Genomic DNA, 14178 nt, shown 5'->3' on the forward strand with positions numbered 1-14178 from the left:
AACTTGCCAACTACTGGTCTAGAGAGGTGTGTTTTGTATGGGGAGACTGAGGGGGAGACATGGAGAAGGAAATGGCAACCCACTCCTGTGTTCTTGCCTGGAGAATCCCAAGGACAGAGGAGCCTGGGGGGCTACAGGCCATAGGGTCACAAAGAGTTGGACACGACTGAGGTGACTTAGCACGCACTGGGGGTGCAAGGCTTCTGGAAAGGGATGGCTCTTTGATCTCTGGGTTTCGACATAGTTAAAGAGGCCGTGACCTTTAGCATTACCAAGACATTCTTAGTTCCTATTTGATTTGCACGCAGAAGTTCTCTCAGCCCCTGAGGAACTTTCTGAGTGCAACCCCAATTCAGAATATGCAAATATATTGTTAGACTTTCGGTCATTTGGTTTTGACTTTCAAGTAAGTTTTTGGAGATCATTTGGCATGACATAATTAAAATTATAAAAGAGGGCCATAAATTGACATAAAAATGTGTGGGGAACCAAAGGTTATGAATAACCAAATTCTGTGTTTTGAGATCTATAAAGAGGTGTGTGTGAGGTGGCTACCTGAATAAATTTAGGGTGGGGGCCTCTTCAGGTACCATTATAGGGAGCTAATTCGACGCGTGGCATCAAGGGTCCACTGTACTCACTGCGCCTGGCATCCAGCACAGGTAGGCCAGGGAAGCCGCGTTGTGACGGGAAGGGCCAGATTAGTCGGGCCCTGTTTGCGCATGCGTGATGCCTAACGCCGGCATGCCTTAGCGCAGCCTGCACGCACAGGTATCCCTCAGCCTGCTGTTTTCTGCTTTCTGTCTCCCTTCTTCCTGGGCCCCACGTCTCACTCTCACTCTACAGCACCGGATCCTTTCTCTCCTTATTCCCTTTCCTTCCTCCTTGTCACAGGCAGTTGTTGGGTTTTGCTCTCAGTTTTGTGTTGTGTTTTTTTTTTTTTTTTGCTGATATCAGGAGTTGGTGTCCCAGGTTGGCACCGTGGCAAAGCTTTTGGCCCTCCCACTCTGTCCCTGGTGGGTCGGGGGGAGGTTTTTCCTGCACCCACTGTTTGTGAATTGAGTGAGGGAAAATGGCAGTCTGACTCAGGAATCACTGAAGCTAAACAGCATCCCTGGCTACCTCACTCACTCTTCAGTTGGAAGCCAGCCTAAAAAGTCCTGCTCCCAGGACGGTGTGGTCATCGGAGGACTGGCTGTCCTGACTTCTTCTCTGTTCTCTTCCCTCAGTCCCTCTGCTCTTCCTGTCATTAGCTATCTTTCCTGTGTAGTCAGTAGATTATAACTGCGGGTTCTTAGACCCGCCTCCCACAGGGTCTGGGCAGGGCTGCGTGTATCCACCCAGGACCCAAACCAGGGCCAGGCCCAGAGTGGGCCTTGATGATATTTGTTGGCTGGAATTGAATCAGCAGTTCACTAGCAGGATCTGTCCAGTCTGGCTGGAATCTGGGAGCTTTAGCCAGCCCTGCTGCCTGTCCTCGAGGGACCTTAGTCACCGAGGATGCCTGTGGGTCACTTACTCCAGAACAGTCTGTTGTGCTGACTAACAGGGCATCCTGGGGCGATAAGGGTTGGGACCTAGGAGGGCGGGGGGATGCAGATGAGAACAAGGTCAGGGCTCCAGAAAGGGACTTTGGTAGGAACTTTGCCATGGGGTAGGAGCAGAGAGAGCAGAAGCAGAGAGCCAGGGAGTGAGATCCCAGCCCCGGCCTTGGTCCTGGTCTTCCTGCTGGGGCCCTGCCCTGCTGGAGAGAGAAGCTGGCAGCCTCTCCCAGGGAGAACCAGGCCTCATAGGCGGCAGTGTGAGTGCTCCGGCAGCGTCCCCTGGTGACCCAGTCCCTCACCTCCGCTGGGGTCTGACAAGAGGGAGTTTCAGCTCTCAGGTTTCCTCTGCTGAGGGCTCTGGGGGATAACTGCTGTGGGAAAGGGCAATTTGGGGTGGCAAGAAAGGGATTTCTGCGAGGCCCACTATTTTGTGGGTTGGGTGGAGGCACCTGGGAGGCGTTGGAAACTAGGTAGGTGGAACCTGCAGCTTGGGCCTCTGTGGCCTCACTTGGACCTCACTGGCCTGACTGATGGCTTCTGCTTTCATCTTCAACATGCTTGTTCTTTCCTCCACAAAGGATGATAAAAAGAGAACTTCTAGCATCCAGCTCTGTTTAGACACTGACAGGAAGCTCACAGTCTAGAGCGTGGAGGGGGGTGTACGATTTAATAAGAAACTGCATAAAATGAAGAGGTGGGGCTCAGGAGGGGTGCCCAACTCTACCTGGTGGTGGGGCTTGTGGGGACACCTTCCCAGAGCAAATGGTGCCTTTGCAGAAGTGGGTGGGGAGGCAGGAGGGTAGTAATTCAAGCAGAGGGAACAGCATTTGCCAAGACGTGGATGTGAGAGAGTTCAAGCTGTCATCCATCCCTTCAGGCAGTCAGGAAGCTTTGCCACAGTGCTTGGGAGGGGAATTCAGGGTGGTCTTTTAAGAACTCCCAAGGGGCCCACCATGAGGGGTATGGTCAGCATTTGGGTGGTGTCTGAAAGCATTACAGACTGCTGGCTTCCACTAAAGCCTCCAGCTGCCAGCCCTGGGTGTGCATTCTATTCTTCCAGTCTAGGGGGCTCATCACTCCCCCTGCTCCCTCACCTCCCCTCAGCCCCAACTGCAGTCCCTAGAGAAAGCCTTGAATTATGAGAAGGAGGCTCAAAGCAGGGCCCCTGTGTTTGATGGCTGTGATAGTGGCTGCCACCAGGGTTAGATTCTGTGTGTCTGGGGGGTACAGACCGGCCCAAAAGAATGTGGGAGCCAGTTCCCACTTTTTATATTAATTTTTATTTTATATCGTAGCATGGTTGATTTACAATGTTGTGTTAGTTTCAGGTGAGTGATTCAGTTATACATACACACATATCCATTCTTTTTCAGATTCTTTTCCAACTTAGGTTATTACAGAATATTGACTAGAGTTCCCTGTGCTATATAGTAGGTCCTTATTGATTATCTATTTTATGATAATAGTGTATATATGTTATTTCCAAACTCCCAATTTATCCCTCCTCCCCATCTCGCCCCTTTGGTAACCATAAATTTGCTTTTTATGTCTGTGATCTGTCTCCATCTTGTAAATAGGTTCATTTGTATCATCTTCTTAGATTCCACATGTAAGTGATATCATAAGTAAGATATTTATCTTTTTCTGTCTGACTTACTTTGCTTAGTATGACACTCTAGGTCCATCCATGTGCTGCAAATGGCATTTCATTCCTTCCAGCTTCCACTTAACACCTGTGTCTGCTTTGATCTCACAACTTCTAAGACAGCAGTGTGCTCCCCAGTATGTCTCCTGGGAATCTTAGCCCCCAGGATTAGGTGTTGGAGGAGCTTAAGCTCAAGAATCACCTTCTCTTCCAGGCACGGATGATTTGGGGATGTTGGCTCCCATGTTGGCGAAATGGAGATCAAACTTATTGAAGTTTGAGAAGTTTTAAAGAATGTTAATAGCTGACAACAGAGTTCTTGTCCTGGACGTCTCAAATCGGAACACACAATGCTGTACCGAGGGTAAGATGAGTTAGGATAAATATGGACCATCTTCCTGGAGCATCAATTTGATGTGAATTATTTGTGGGAAATACCACTCCCAGCTGTGTTTATTCAAACAAACATACATATAGGAGTAGAATTTACATAAAATTACAAAATTTACATAAACGTTTAAGTGAATAGGGAGCCCTGATGGAAATCTTTAGTTTAGAAGCATTCTCAGGCTCTCCTCTGAGACCTATGAGATTTGCATTCTTTTCTCTGCTCTGAGCATTGCCACTCTCTCTACATTTTACAAATGATAACAGTAGGTCCTGAGAGAGAGGTGGGTTGGTGACTTGCCTAAGTGATGCCATAGATAGCAAGGTGGGGATGTGACTGGAACCCGCAAGGCTGGACTCTGCATTTAGCATGTTGTCTGCCACGCAAAAGTGAATCTAAGGCACCATGTTTTAGGATTTTGGTTTCAGTCGTGCCATGGAAATAACTAAATCCTACCTGTCAGAGTAGTCTTTGAGCATGTTGGAGGGATGGTAGGGGCAGTGGAAGGAGTCAGAGACTGAAAGTCAAGAGACTGAACTTTATTCTTGAGCAGTTCATTCAGTAATTAAGTTCTGTGACTTGAGAGAAATTGCTCAATGTCCCTGTGCTTGGCCTTCCTTACCTGTAAAATGGGATGGCTACACAAGATACCAACAACCTGGTCTTCTAGGCAGTGGGACACTGCTTGCCTTCCCAGACTCCCCGCACTTGCAGCTGGGCCCTTCCTTGCCATTTTAGAGCCTCCGAGGGAGGGGTGGCTTGCAGCTCAGTTGGTCGCCCTGCATAACAGTGAGCAAGGAACACTGCAAAGGGGCCTGGACAGGGGTCTAGAATATCAGCCTTTTACAGGATTACCCCGCTTTTGTTGGGGACCCTCTGGTTCCAAGGTTGAGGTCAGAGCCACTCAAGGTGTCCTTGTAAGGGGTGCTTGTGTGAGGATGCACTGGGCCATCTCACAGCCTGGGGGAAGAAGAACTGCCTGACCCTGGCCTGAACCTGGCACCCAAATCTGTCCCTACATCCTGGGGCAGCCCCATCATTCATCTTCACTGCTTTCTCTCTCCTCTCATCTTGACTGGCTCCCTCTGCTTGCACATAGCCAACTTGGCTGCCAGCCCAGCAAGGGTGTTGCCCACAGCTACTCAGGCTGTTACAGAGAGCTATAGAGAGCTGCTGGCTGGGCAGGGTGATGTGAGCCTCGCCAAACCTCTCCTGCTTTCAGCTCAGTGCCTCACCTTTACCTTCCCCAAGTTAAGGATCTCTTGTCCTTGAGTTTCTCGGATCAATTTCTGCAGAGACTAAACCATTCCCCAGCATGATATTTTCCTGGCAGGGTAGGATTAGGGAAGGGCTCTGGGAGAGCCAACTCTTCCTTATAAAGACTTTCTCTCTATGCTCCTATTTTCAGCCCACTTCTCACCTTGGCTCAAGTTCGTGAGCCTTGCTGGGGTTCGCTGATTGGAATCAGCTTGCTTCTTATTGGCATCCCCACCCCTCCTTCACAGGCGCTTTGGTTTCAGTTTTCCCTGCTTTGCTTAGTCGACATTATCCAGCCTCTTGCCTCTTCTAAGGATTTGTTAACTTCTCTTGTCCTCTTTCACCTTCATGCCATTCTCTTTGCTCTTGTGGGACTCATTCATTTTTAGTTCATCCGTTATACTTTAGTGGGTTTCAGGAGGGAATGGAGATACACATGTGTTTAAACCCTTCCACGCTTAAGGGCAAGTCCTAGTCACCATTTAAGACATTCTTTCATCTCTGACAGTCAAGGACACACATTATCTTCACATTGCCAAATCTAGAGGTCACTTCACTGCCCTCAGCAATAATGTTTCTCAGCAGCATTCCACATACTTTTTCATTGCAGTATAATTGCTTTACTGGAGAAGGCAATGGCAACCCACTCCAGTACTCTTGCCTGGAAAATCCCATGGACGGAAGAGCCTGTTGGGCTGCAGTCCATGGGGTCGCTAAGAGTTGGACACGACTGAGCGACTTCACTTTCACTTTTCACTTTCATGCATTGGAGAAGGAAATGGCAACCCACTCCAGTGTTCTTGCCTGGAGAATCCCAGGGACGGGGGAGCCTGGTGGGCTGCCGTCTGTGGGGTGACACAGAGTCGGACACGACTGAAGCGACTTAGCATAGCATAGCATAATTGCCTTACAATGTCGTGTTATTCTCTGCTGTGTAACAACATGATTAGCAATCTGTATATATATCTCCCCTCCCTCTGGAGCCTCCCTGCCCTCCCCCCACGATCCCGCCCCTCTAGGTCATCACACAGCGCCCAGCCGAGTCCCCTGTGCTATACAGCGGCTTCCTGATAGCCAGCTGTCTCACACACGGCGGCGCATATATGTCAGTGCTACTTCCTCATTGAGTTCCCCCCTTTCCTTCCTCACCTGTGTCCATAAGTCTGTCCTCTACATCTGCACCTCTATTCCTGTCCTGCAAGTAGGTTCATCAACACCATTTTTCTAGATTCTATATATATGCATTAATATACCATATTTTTCTCATTCTGACCTACTTCACTGTGTATGACAGGCAGCATTCCATGCACTTGACCCTCCCTTCTTCTTGAACAGTTGACTTTTTTTGACCTTCATGGTGACCCATTCTTCTGATTTGTCTACTTCATACACTTGCTGCCTTCACTCTCTTTTGCTAATTCTTCCCCTTCTGAGAATCCCCAATGGACACTTTTCTTGACCCTCTTCTGTTTACCTGTATACTTTCCCCGGTGAATCTGATCTAGTTCTGGAGCTTTTAATGCCTCCTAAAAGGCAGTAACCCCCACATATCCATCTTCAGTGCTGATGTCTCCGAACTTCAACTTATTGGACCTCTCTATTTGGCTACCTAATAGGCAAAACTAGAAGTCCTGATTTTCCTTTCAACCTGTTCCTTCCTGGTGTTCTAAATGGCATGCCCACACAGTTGTTGTTCAAGACCAGTTGTTCAAGACCAAAACCCAAGGTCATGCTTCAGTCTGTTCTTTCCTTCTCTGCTCCTATTCACTTTATCAGCAAGCCCTGTCAGTGCCCTCACAATGCACTATTATGTCCACATCTTTCCAATTCCACTGCAACTACCCCATGAAGGCCGCCATCACGTCTTGCTTGGACTATGCCAATTACCTCCTGATTGATTTATCTGCTGTCACCATGACTCCCCATGTCCCTTGAGCCACCTTCCACACTGTAGCCAAAATGATTCCATTAAAAATGTCTATCAGGCTCCAATTCACCTAAAGCAGGCATCAGGAAATGATGGCCTGCTGGCTAAATCTGTCCTGCCACCGGTTTTTATATGAACCCTCAGGGTTTGATCCTTGGGTCAGGAAGATCTCCTGGAGGAGGGCATGGCAACCTGCTCCAGTATTCTCACCTGAGAAATCCCATGGACAGAGGAGCCTGGCGGGCTACAGCCCATGGGGTCACAAAGAGTCAGACATGACTGAAGCGATCTAGCACACACAAGCCAAGAATAGTGCTAAAAGTCTAGCAAAAAAATCAAAAGAATAATAATATTTCAAGTCACATGAAAGTTATTGCTATTATTGTTCAGTTGCCCAGTCATATCTGACTCTTTGCAACCCCATGGACTGCAGCACACCAAATGAAAATTACATGAAATTCAAATTTTAGTGTTTATTAATAAAGTTGTATTGGAACACAGCTGTAGGCAGTCACTTATGTATTGTTATGGCTGCTTTTGCACTATAAGGACAGAGTTGTGAGGTTTGTGATAGAGCCCTTATGGCCTCAAAGCCTAGAACATTTACTATCTCGATCTTTACAGAAAAAGTCTACTGACCCCTGACCTAATCACAAATAGAGTTTAACGTTATGACCATTTACAATTTGGTGATGGGAGTATATGGATAGCATGTGTTTTCCTTCTGAGAATTAAGGAATTATTCAAAGCATTTGTTTCTTTGGGAGAAACTCTTTGGATTGGGCTAAATCTACAATAATTCTAAATAAAGAAAAACACAATTCTTTCATCTTGTTTGAAGTCTAAGAGTGAAGATGCACTGATTATCAGAAGTTATTTAAAGATTCAGTCAAAACAAGACTTGCTAATGGATTAGAATGAATAATTTCCTCACCTGACTTGTAAACATATTCTTAATGGAGAAATCAGCTGTGCCTTAGCAAATAAAATATGGAAGGGAGTTTGTACTAAAAAATATCTATCCAGATTATGCCACTCTCTTGTTTAAGATTCTCCAGTGATTTCTTTTTGCATTTAAAATAAAACCCAAGAGTTTTACCATGGTCTCTGCTCTTCTAGAAACTCCTTCTACCACCCTCCCTTGTTTCATAGGCTTCAGCCACTTTGGCCTTTCTGTTGTTCTCTCATTTCTGCCTCAGACCTTTGCATTGCTCTTCCTTTTGTCTAGAATGTTCCTTGCAGCCACAACTCCTTCTCATTCATGTGTAAGCTCATATTTATCTCTTCAGAGAGGTTTTCCTAGTCTATTCTATCTAGAGTAGGCAGCTCTTCTCTCAAATGACTCCCTGCTGCTGCTAAGTCGCTTTAGTCGTGTCCAACTCTGTGTGACCCCATAGACGGCAGCCCACCAGGCTCCCCCGTCCCTGGGATTCTCCAGGCAAGAACACTGGAGTGGGTTGCCATTTCCTTCTCCAATGCCTGAAAATGAAAAGTGAAAGTGAAGTCGCTCAATCATATCCGACTCTTAGCGGCCCCATGGGCTGCAGCCTACCAGGCTCCTCTGTCCATGGAATTTTCCAGGCAAGAGTACTGGAGTGGGGTGCCATTGCCTTCTCCTAAATGACTCCCTAGAACATCACTTTGTTTTGTTTGCATATGAAAAAATTCATAACAAGTGTCATTATCCAAAATTATCTTCTTTGTTTATTTGCATATCATTTAACTCTTCCACCAAAAAATTAGCTCTGTAAGGAAGGGCCCTTGTCATCTTGTTCATTTTTTTGTATCTCCACTTACCACAGCGCTTGACATACAGGAGGTGCTGGATAAGTATCTGTGTAATAGATGAATGAGTGACCACGTAAGTTAAAGGGACTAGCGACAGGGACAGATCCCAGAGAAGGGGATATAGGTAGGGCAGCCACCTCTAAATGTGTCTCTTGAACTTTTACTTCCTTTCCTCATTCGAGGCCAGAGTATTACGTGAAGGCTGGCACCTCCCCCCCCCAAGCAGTGCAGTTTCCCCTTGTGGTGTCCTGTGACTTTCTGTGCAGCTGTCCTTCACAGCTCTTTGTGGGTGGTTTTCCACGTGGTCAGTCAGCTCCATCAAGCGTAGGATGTGGAATGGCTGCGACGGTCCTGAGGATATCCGAGGGAAGGTGCGGTGTGTTACTTGTACCTGGAACCAATTCCCAGCACTTCTTGGTGTAGGAGAGTCCAGGAGTGACGCACGGGATGTTCCTCTGCGGTTCTTTTTAAAGGGAATGGTTCAAAGAAACTCATTTTTGCCTCCACATTAAAACTGGAACCTGGGAACTTCTCTGGTGGACAAGTGGTTAAGACTTTGCCTTCCAGTGCAGGGGTACCAGTTTGATTCCTAGCCAGGGAGCTAAGATCCCACATGCCTTGTGGACAAAAACCCAAAAACCCAAAAAACAAAGAACAGAAGCAATACTGTAACATATTCAGTAAAGATTTTTAAAAATGGTCCACGTGAAAAGAATCTTAAACAAACTGGAATCGGTGGTCTGCAGTTCCAAGGAGACATGGTGACACAAATTCTTCCTAAGAGTTTGGGCTGGAGTCCTGGAAATGACTACTTAGCAGTTTCCTTTCATTTGTGTTGCTGTGTGATTATTGAAGTTCTTGATTTGGAGGAAGAAAACAAACAAAGATAGCAACAAATATATTTATAAAAAAACAGCAAGAGAGAAAATGTTCACCTTTGAAGAAGGCAAAGCGGGAAGCCGGGCCACTGAGCACGTTTCCTTCGTGAGCAACTTGAGGCTCTAGGGGGTCACAGCGCTGCTGCAGAATTTTCTCAAAACTAGGGAAGTGGTGGGTCGAGCTTTTGGAAACTCTGCCTCCTGTTCCGCTGCCCACAGCCCAGGGCAGGCTCTACCCTGAGGTGAGCTAGGGAGCAGCAGCTCCTGAGGGGGTTTTGCAGAGTTCTCCCACCCCCTCTTCCCCTGTCTGTTTTCCTGGGGCTGTGACCGCACTCCTTCAGGCCTCGGGGAAGAAGGATGCTCAGTCAACTTGCAAGACTGGACCTCTCCTAGCAACACATTCCTAATGACCTAATAGCACAGCTGCTGGGAATTTCCTTGGTCATATCTCAGTGATCTCCATGCTTGTTGTTTCTTGGGCCCCTTTATGTCTGTGTGACCCAGTTTTTAGTCTGGACTTTGCTTCTTAATTAACCCACGTGATTGTGTGACAAGCGGCACACCCACATGGGGATGAGGCCTATCCAGGCCTCGTTCTCTTGCGTTCTGGCTTGTTATATGAGTTTCTATGCATGTGGGTGGGGTAGGCGGGGAGAGCTGCCACTGGATCTGCTTAATCTGGAACCAGGGTCAAAGCAGTGACTGTCGGAAGCCACCAGGCCAAGATGTCTTTCTATCATGGCTGGTGTCTTATCACCATACCCAGAGAGGGCTTCCCTTGGAACTCTAGAAAGACGATGACAGCAAAAAGGTGAGTCAGAAGGACTGGGCTGATGCTGGGCAACGAGAGCTGTACAAGTGGACTGAAGCAAATGTATGTACACAGGAAACCGCACAGAAGGTGAAGAGTTGTTCGGGTATTGATGCTAACTCCTCTTCACTAGGGGGTGGTGACAAGTGACAGCCAGCTGTGGCTGAGGGCTCACCACTGTCCTGATTCTGTCAGGATCCTCTCCTTTTGTTGTCTTACGCTGGTTTCAGTTCTTAATCCTCTTCTTTGTCTCAAGCTGTCTGCACACCGCATTATCTACTCTGACATGATTTACTTTCTTAAAATGGGGTTCAGTATTAAGAGAGGGGAATTTTGAGTCTCTCCACCAGCAGTTGCTCAAAGTTCACAGTAAAGGAGCAAGTCTTCAGCGACTATGCATTTGGAGAGGTTTAATTTCACTCAGTACCTCTGGATCTGCATGAACTCCTTAAAATACCAGGAACAGCCTTTGGGCCAGGGAGTCAGTATGACATTAAAACAGGCTCCAATCTAGAATCCCCCCAAAATGAAAACACTAATTCGAAAAGATATGGGTACCCCAATGTTCACAGCAGCATTATTTACAGCAGCCAAGGTATGGAAGCAACCTGAGTGTCCATCAACAGATGAATGGATAAAGAAGATAAGACATATATATGCAATTGAATATAACAAAGAATGAAATTTTGCCGCTTGCAACAACGGAGGGTATTTGATTAGTGAAATAAGTCAGATAGAGAAAGACAAATACTGTGTGATTTGACATATATTTGGAGCCTAAGAAAGAAAAACCAGTGAATAGAACAATAAAGAACTCACAGGTATAGAGGACAAACAAGTGGTTAGCAATGGGGAGAGGGAAGGGGAAGGAGAAGTATAAGTGTAGAGGATAAGAGGTACAAACTATTATGTACAAAATAAATAAGCTAGCCAATATTTTGTAATAACTGTAAACGAAATATAGCTTTTAAAAATTTGAATCACTGTGCTGTACATCTGAAACTTATAACAGGTCGTGTCTTAACTATACTGCAACTAAAAACAAACAAGCAAGCCGGCCCCAATGCCGTCTGCTTTACAACTTTGGTTCTGAATCTCTCCTGACCAGGTGGCGCTAGTGGTAAAGAACCTGCCTGCCAGTGAAGGAGACACAAGAGACGTGGGTTTGATCCCTGGGTCAGGAAGATCCCCTGGAGAAGGAAATGGCTACCCACTCCAGTATTCTTGCTTGGAAAATTTCATGGACAGAGGAGCCCTGTGGGTTACAGTCTGTGGGGTCGCAAAGGGCCAGGCACAACTGAGCACACATGCATACACCCTCCCGGCAGCTCTGCACGCTGTGTTCTGGCTTGCTCTTGATCCTTCCTGTTCTCAACCTGACATTTTCCATCATTAACCTTTTTTTTTTCTTTATTAGAGTGTAATTGCTTTACAGTGCTGAGTTGGTTTCTGCTGTACAACAAAGTGTACCAGCTGTATTCACTTTATCTTTTGCATCTGTGCATAATGCTGGCTCTGCTCTGCCTACTGCCACCTGGCTGAAATCACTCATTCCAGCCTTGCTTCCAAGTGAGTGAAAGTCTCTAAGTTGTGTCTAATTCTTTATGATCCCCATGAACTGTAGCCCACCAGGTTCCTCTGCCCGTGGAATTCTCCAGGCAAGAATACTGGAGTGGGTTGCCATTTCTTTCTCCATGGGATCTTCCCAACCCAGGGATCGAACCCAGGTCTCCTGCATTGAAGGCAGATTCTTTTTTTTCTTTAATCGGAGGCTAATTACTTTACAATATTGTAGTGGTTTTTCCATACATTGACATGAATCAGCCATGGGTGTACTTGTGTGCCCCATCCTGAACCCCCCTCCCACCTCCCTTCCCATCCCATCCCATCCCTCAGGATTGTCCCAGAGGGATCTAAACTGGGAAACTTTGGAAGCAAGGCTGGGCTTCCCCGGTGGTTTTCCCTTTCAGGTGCACCACCCCTGAGCGCCCTGTCTCATGCATCGAACCTGGACTGGTCATCTATTTCACATATGGTGATGGACAGGGAGGCCCGGCGTACTGAGATTCATGGGGTCGCAAAGAATCGGCATGACTGAGCAACTGAACTGAATACACATTCTGTTCTCTCAAATCATCCCACCCTTGCTTTCTCCCATAGAGTCCAAAGTCTGTTCTTTACATCTGTGTCTCTTTTGCTATCTTGCATATAGGGTCATTGTTACCATCTTTCTAAATTCCATATATATGCATTAATATACTGTATTGGTGTTTTTCTTTCTGACTTACTTCACTCTGTATAATAGGCTCCAGTTTCATCCACTTCATTAGAACTGATTCAAATGCATTCTTTTTAATGGCTGAGTGATATTCCATTGTGCATATGTACCACAGCTTTCTTATCCATTCATCTGCCGATCAACATCTAGGTTGCTTCCCGTCTAAACCACCAGGGAAGCCCAGCCTTGCTTCCAAAGTTCCCCAGTTTAGATCCCTCTGGGGAGCTTCTGCCATTCTCTCTAGTTGAAGAGCAGGATCTAGATGTGTCTGAGTGTCTCTTCCAGCTTCCATCTGTGCCTCACACTGGGCCAGGCCATGACCACAGATCAGGGTGGATGCTGACTGCCAAAGGCTCCTTACTGCCCAGTTGTTGATTCCCCACCCTCTGGATTCCTACCATTAAGCATCTTCCAGTTGGGAGGTGGGGGGAGGTTGGTTTTTAACCATTTCATGACCACATACATAGACTACAAATTTACATACACTTCTGAGGGCATCCTTCTGATAATTAATAATTAATAGTTCTCACTTTTGTCCAGTAACATATAGTCAAAAGAGAACTTTAGTGTATTCACACATATTGTCTCATGTCCATACTTCTATTTTCTTTTGCCAGAACTACATTGACATATCATAAAGTCCATATGCATTTGTTTCTTCTGTTCTTTTTATGGTTTGAAAGCTCATTTCTTTTTAGAACTGAATAATATTCCATTGTCTGAATGTACCACATTTTATTTGTCTAGTAGCCTTCTGAAGGACATCTTGGTTGCTGCCAGTTTTGGGCAGTTATGAGTAAATCTGCTATAAACATCTGTGTAGACATAAACTTTCAACTCATGTGGGAAAATACCAAGGAGCATAATTACTGAGTGGTGTGGTAAGAGTGTAAGTTTGTAAGAATTTTCAAACTGTCTCCCAAAGTGGCTATGCTGTTTTGCATTTTCATCAGCAGTGACTTAGAGTTTCTGTGGCTCCATAGCCTCATCAGCATTTAGTGTTGTCAATATTCTGAATTTTTAACATGCATGTGGCAGAATCTCATTATTGTTTTAATTTGGATTTCCCTAATGACATATAGAGGAGAGTGAAAAAGTCAGCTTAAAGGTCAACATTCAGAAAACTAAGATCATGGCATCTGGTCCCATCACTTCATGGGAAATAGATGGGGAAACAGGGGAAACAGTGTCAGACTTTATTTTTTGGGCTCCAAAATCACTGCAAATTGTGATTGCAGCCATGAAATTAAAAGACACTTACTCCTTGGAAGGAAAGTTATGACCAACCTAGATAGCATATTGAAAAGCAGAGACATTACTTTGCCAACAAAGATCTGTCTAGTCAAGGCTATGGTTTTTCCTGTGGTCATGTATGGATGTGAGAGTTGGACTGTGAAGAAAGCTGAGCACCAAAGAATTTTGAACTGTGGTGTTGGAGAAGACTCTTGAGAGTCCCTTGGACTGCAAGGAGATCCAACCAGTCCATCCTAAAGGAGATCAATCCTGGGTGTTCATTGAAAGGACTGATGCTGAGGCTGAAACTCCAATACTTTGGCCACCTCATGTGAAGAGTTGACTCAATGGAAAAGACTCTGATGCTGGGAGGGATTGTGGGCAGGAGGAGAAGGGGACAACAGAGGATGAAATGGCTGGATGGCATCA

General features: G+C 46.1%; 1 long non-coding RNA gene across 2 annotated transcripts in view; it reads left to right on the plus strand.

Annotated features, from left to right (window-relative positions):
• Positions 1-1659: 1659 nt before the first annotated feature.
• The window catches only part of LOC113904874, a 32697-nt gene continuing 20178 nt past the window's right edge, over positions 1660-14178 (plus strand). For both annotated transcript variants that reach the window (XR_003514587.1, XR_003514586.1), the window contains exons 1-2: positions 1660-1801; positions 3404-3553. This is a non-coding gene — a long non-coding RNA (uncharacterized LOC113904874). The remainder of the gene's footprint in view (positions 1802-3403; positions 3554-14178) is intronic.

Source organism: Bos indicus x Bos taurus, chromosome 15 (assembly GCF_003369695.1).
Source record: "Bos indicus x Bos taurus breed Angus x Brahman F1 hybrid chromosome 15, Bos_hybrid_MaternalHap_v2.0, whole genome shotgun sequence".
NCBI lineage: Eukaryota > Metazoa > Chordata > Mammalia > Artiodactyla > Bovidae > Bos > Bos indicus x Bos taurus.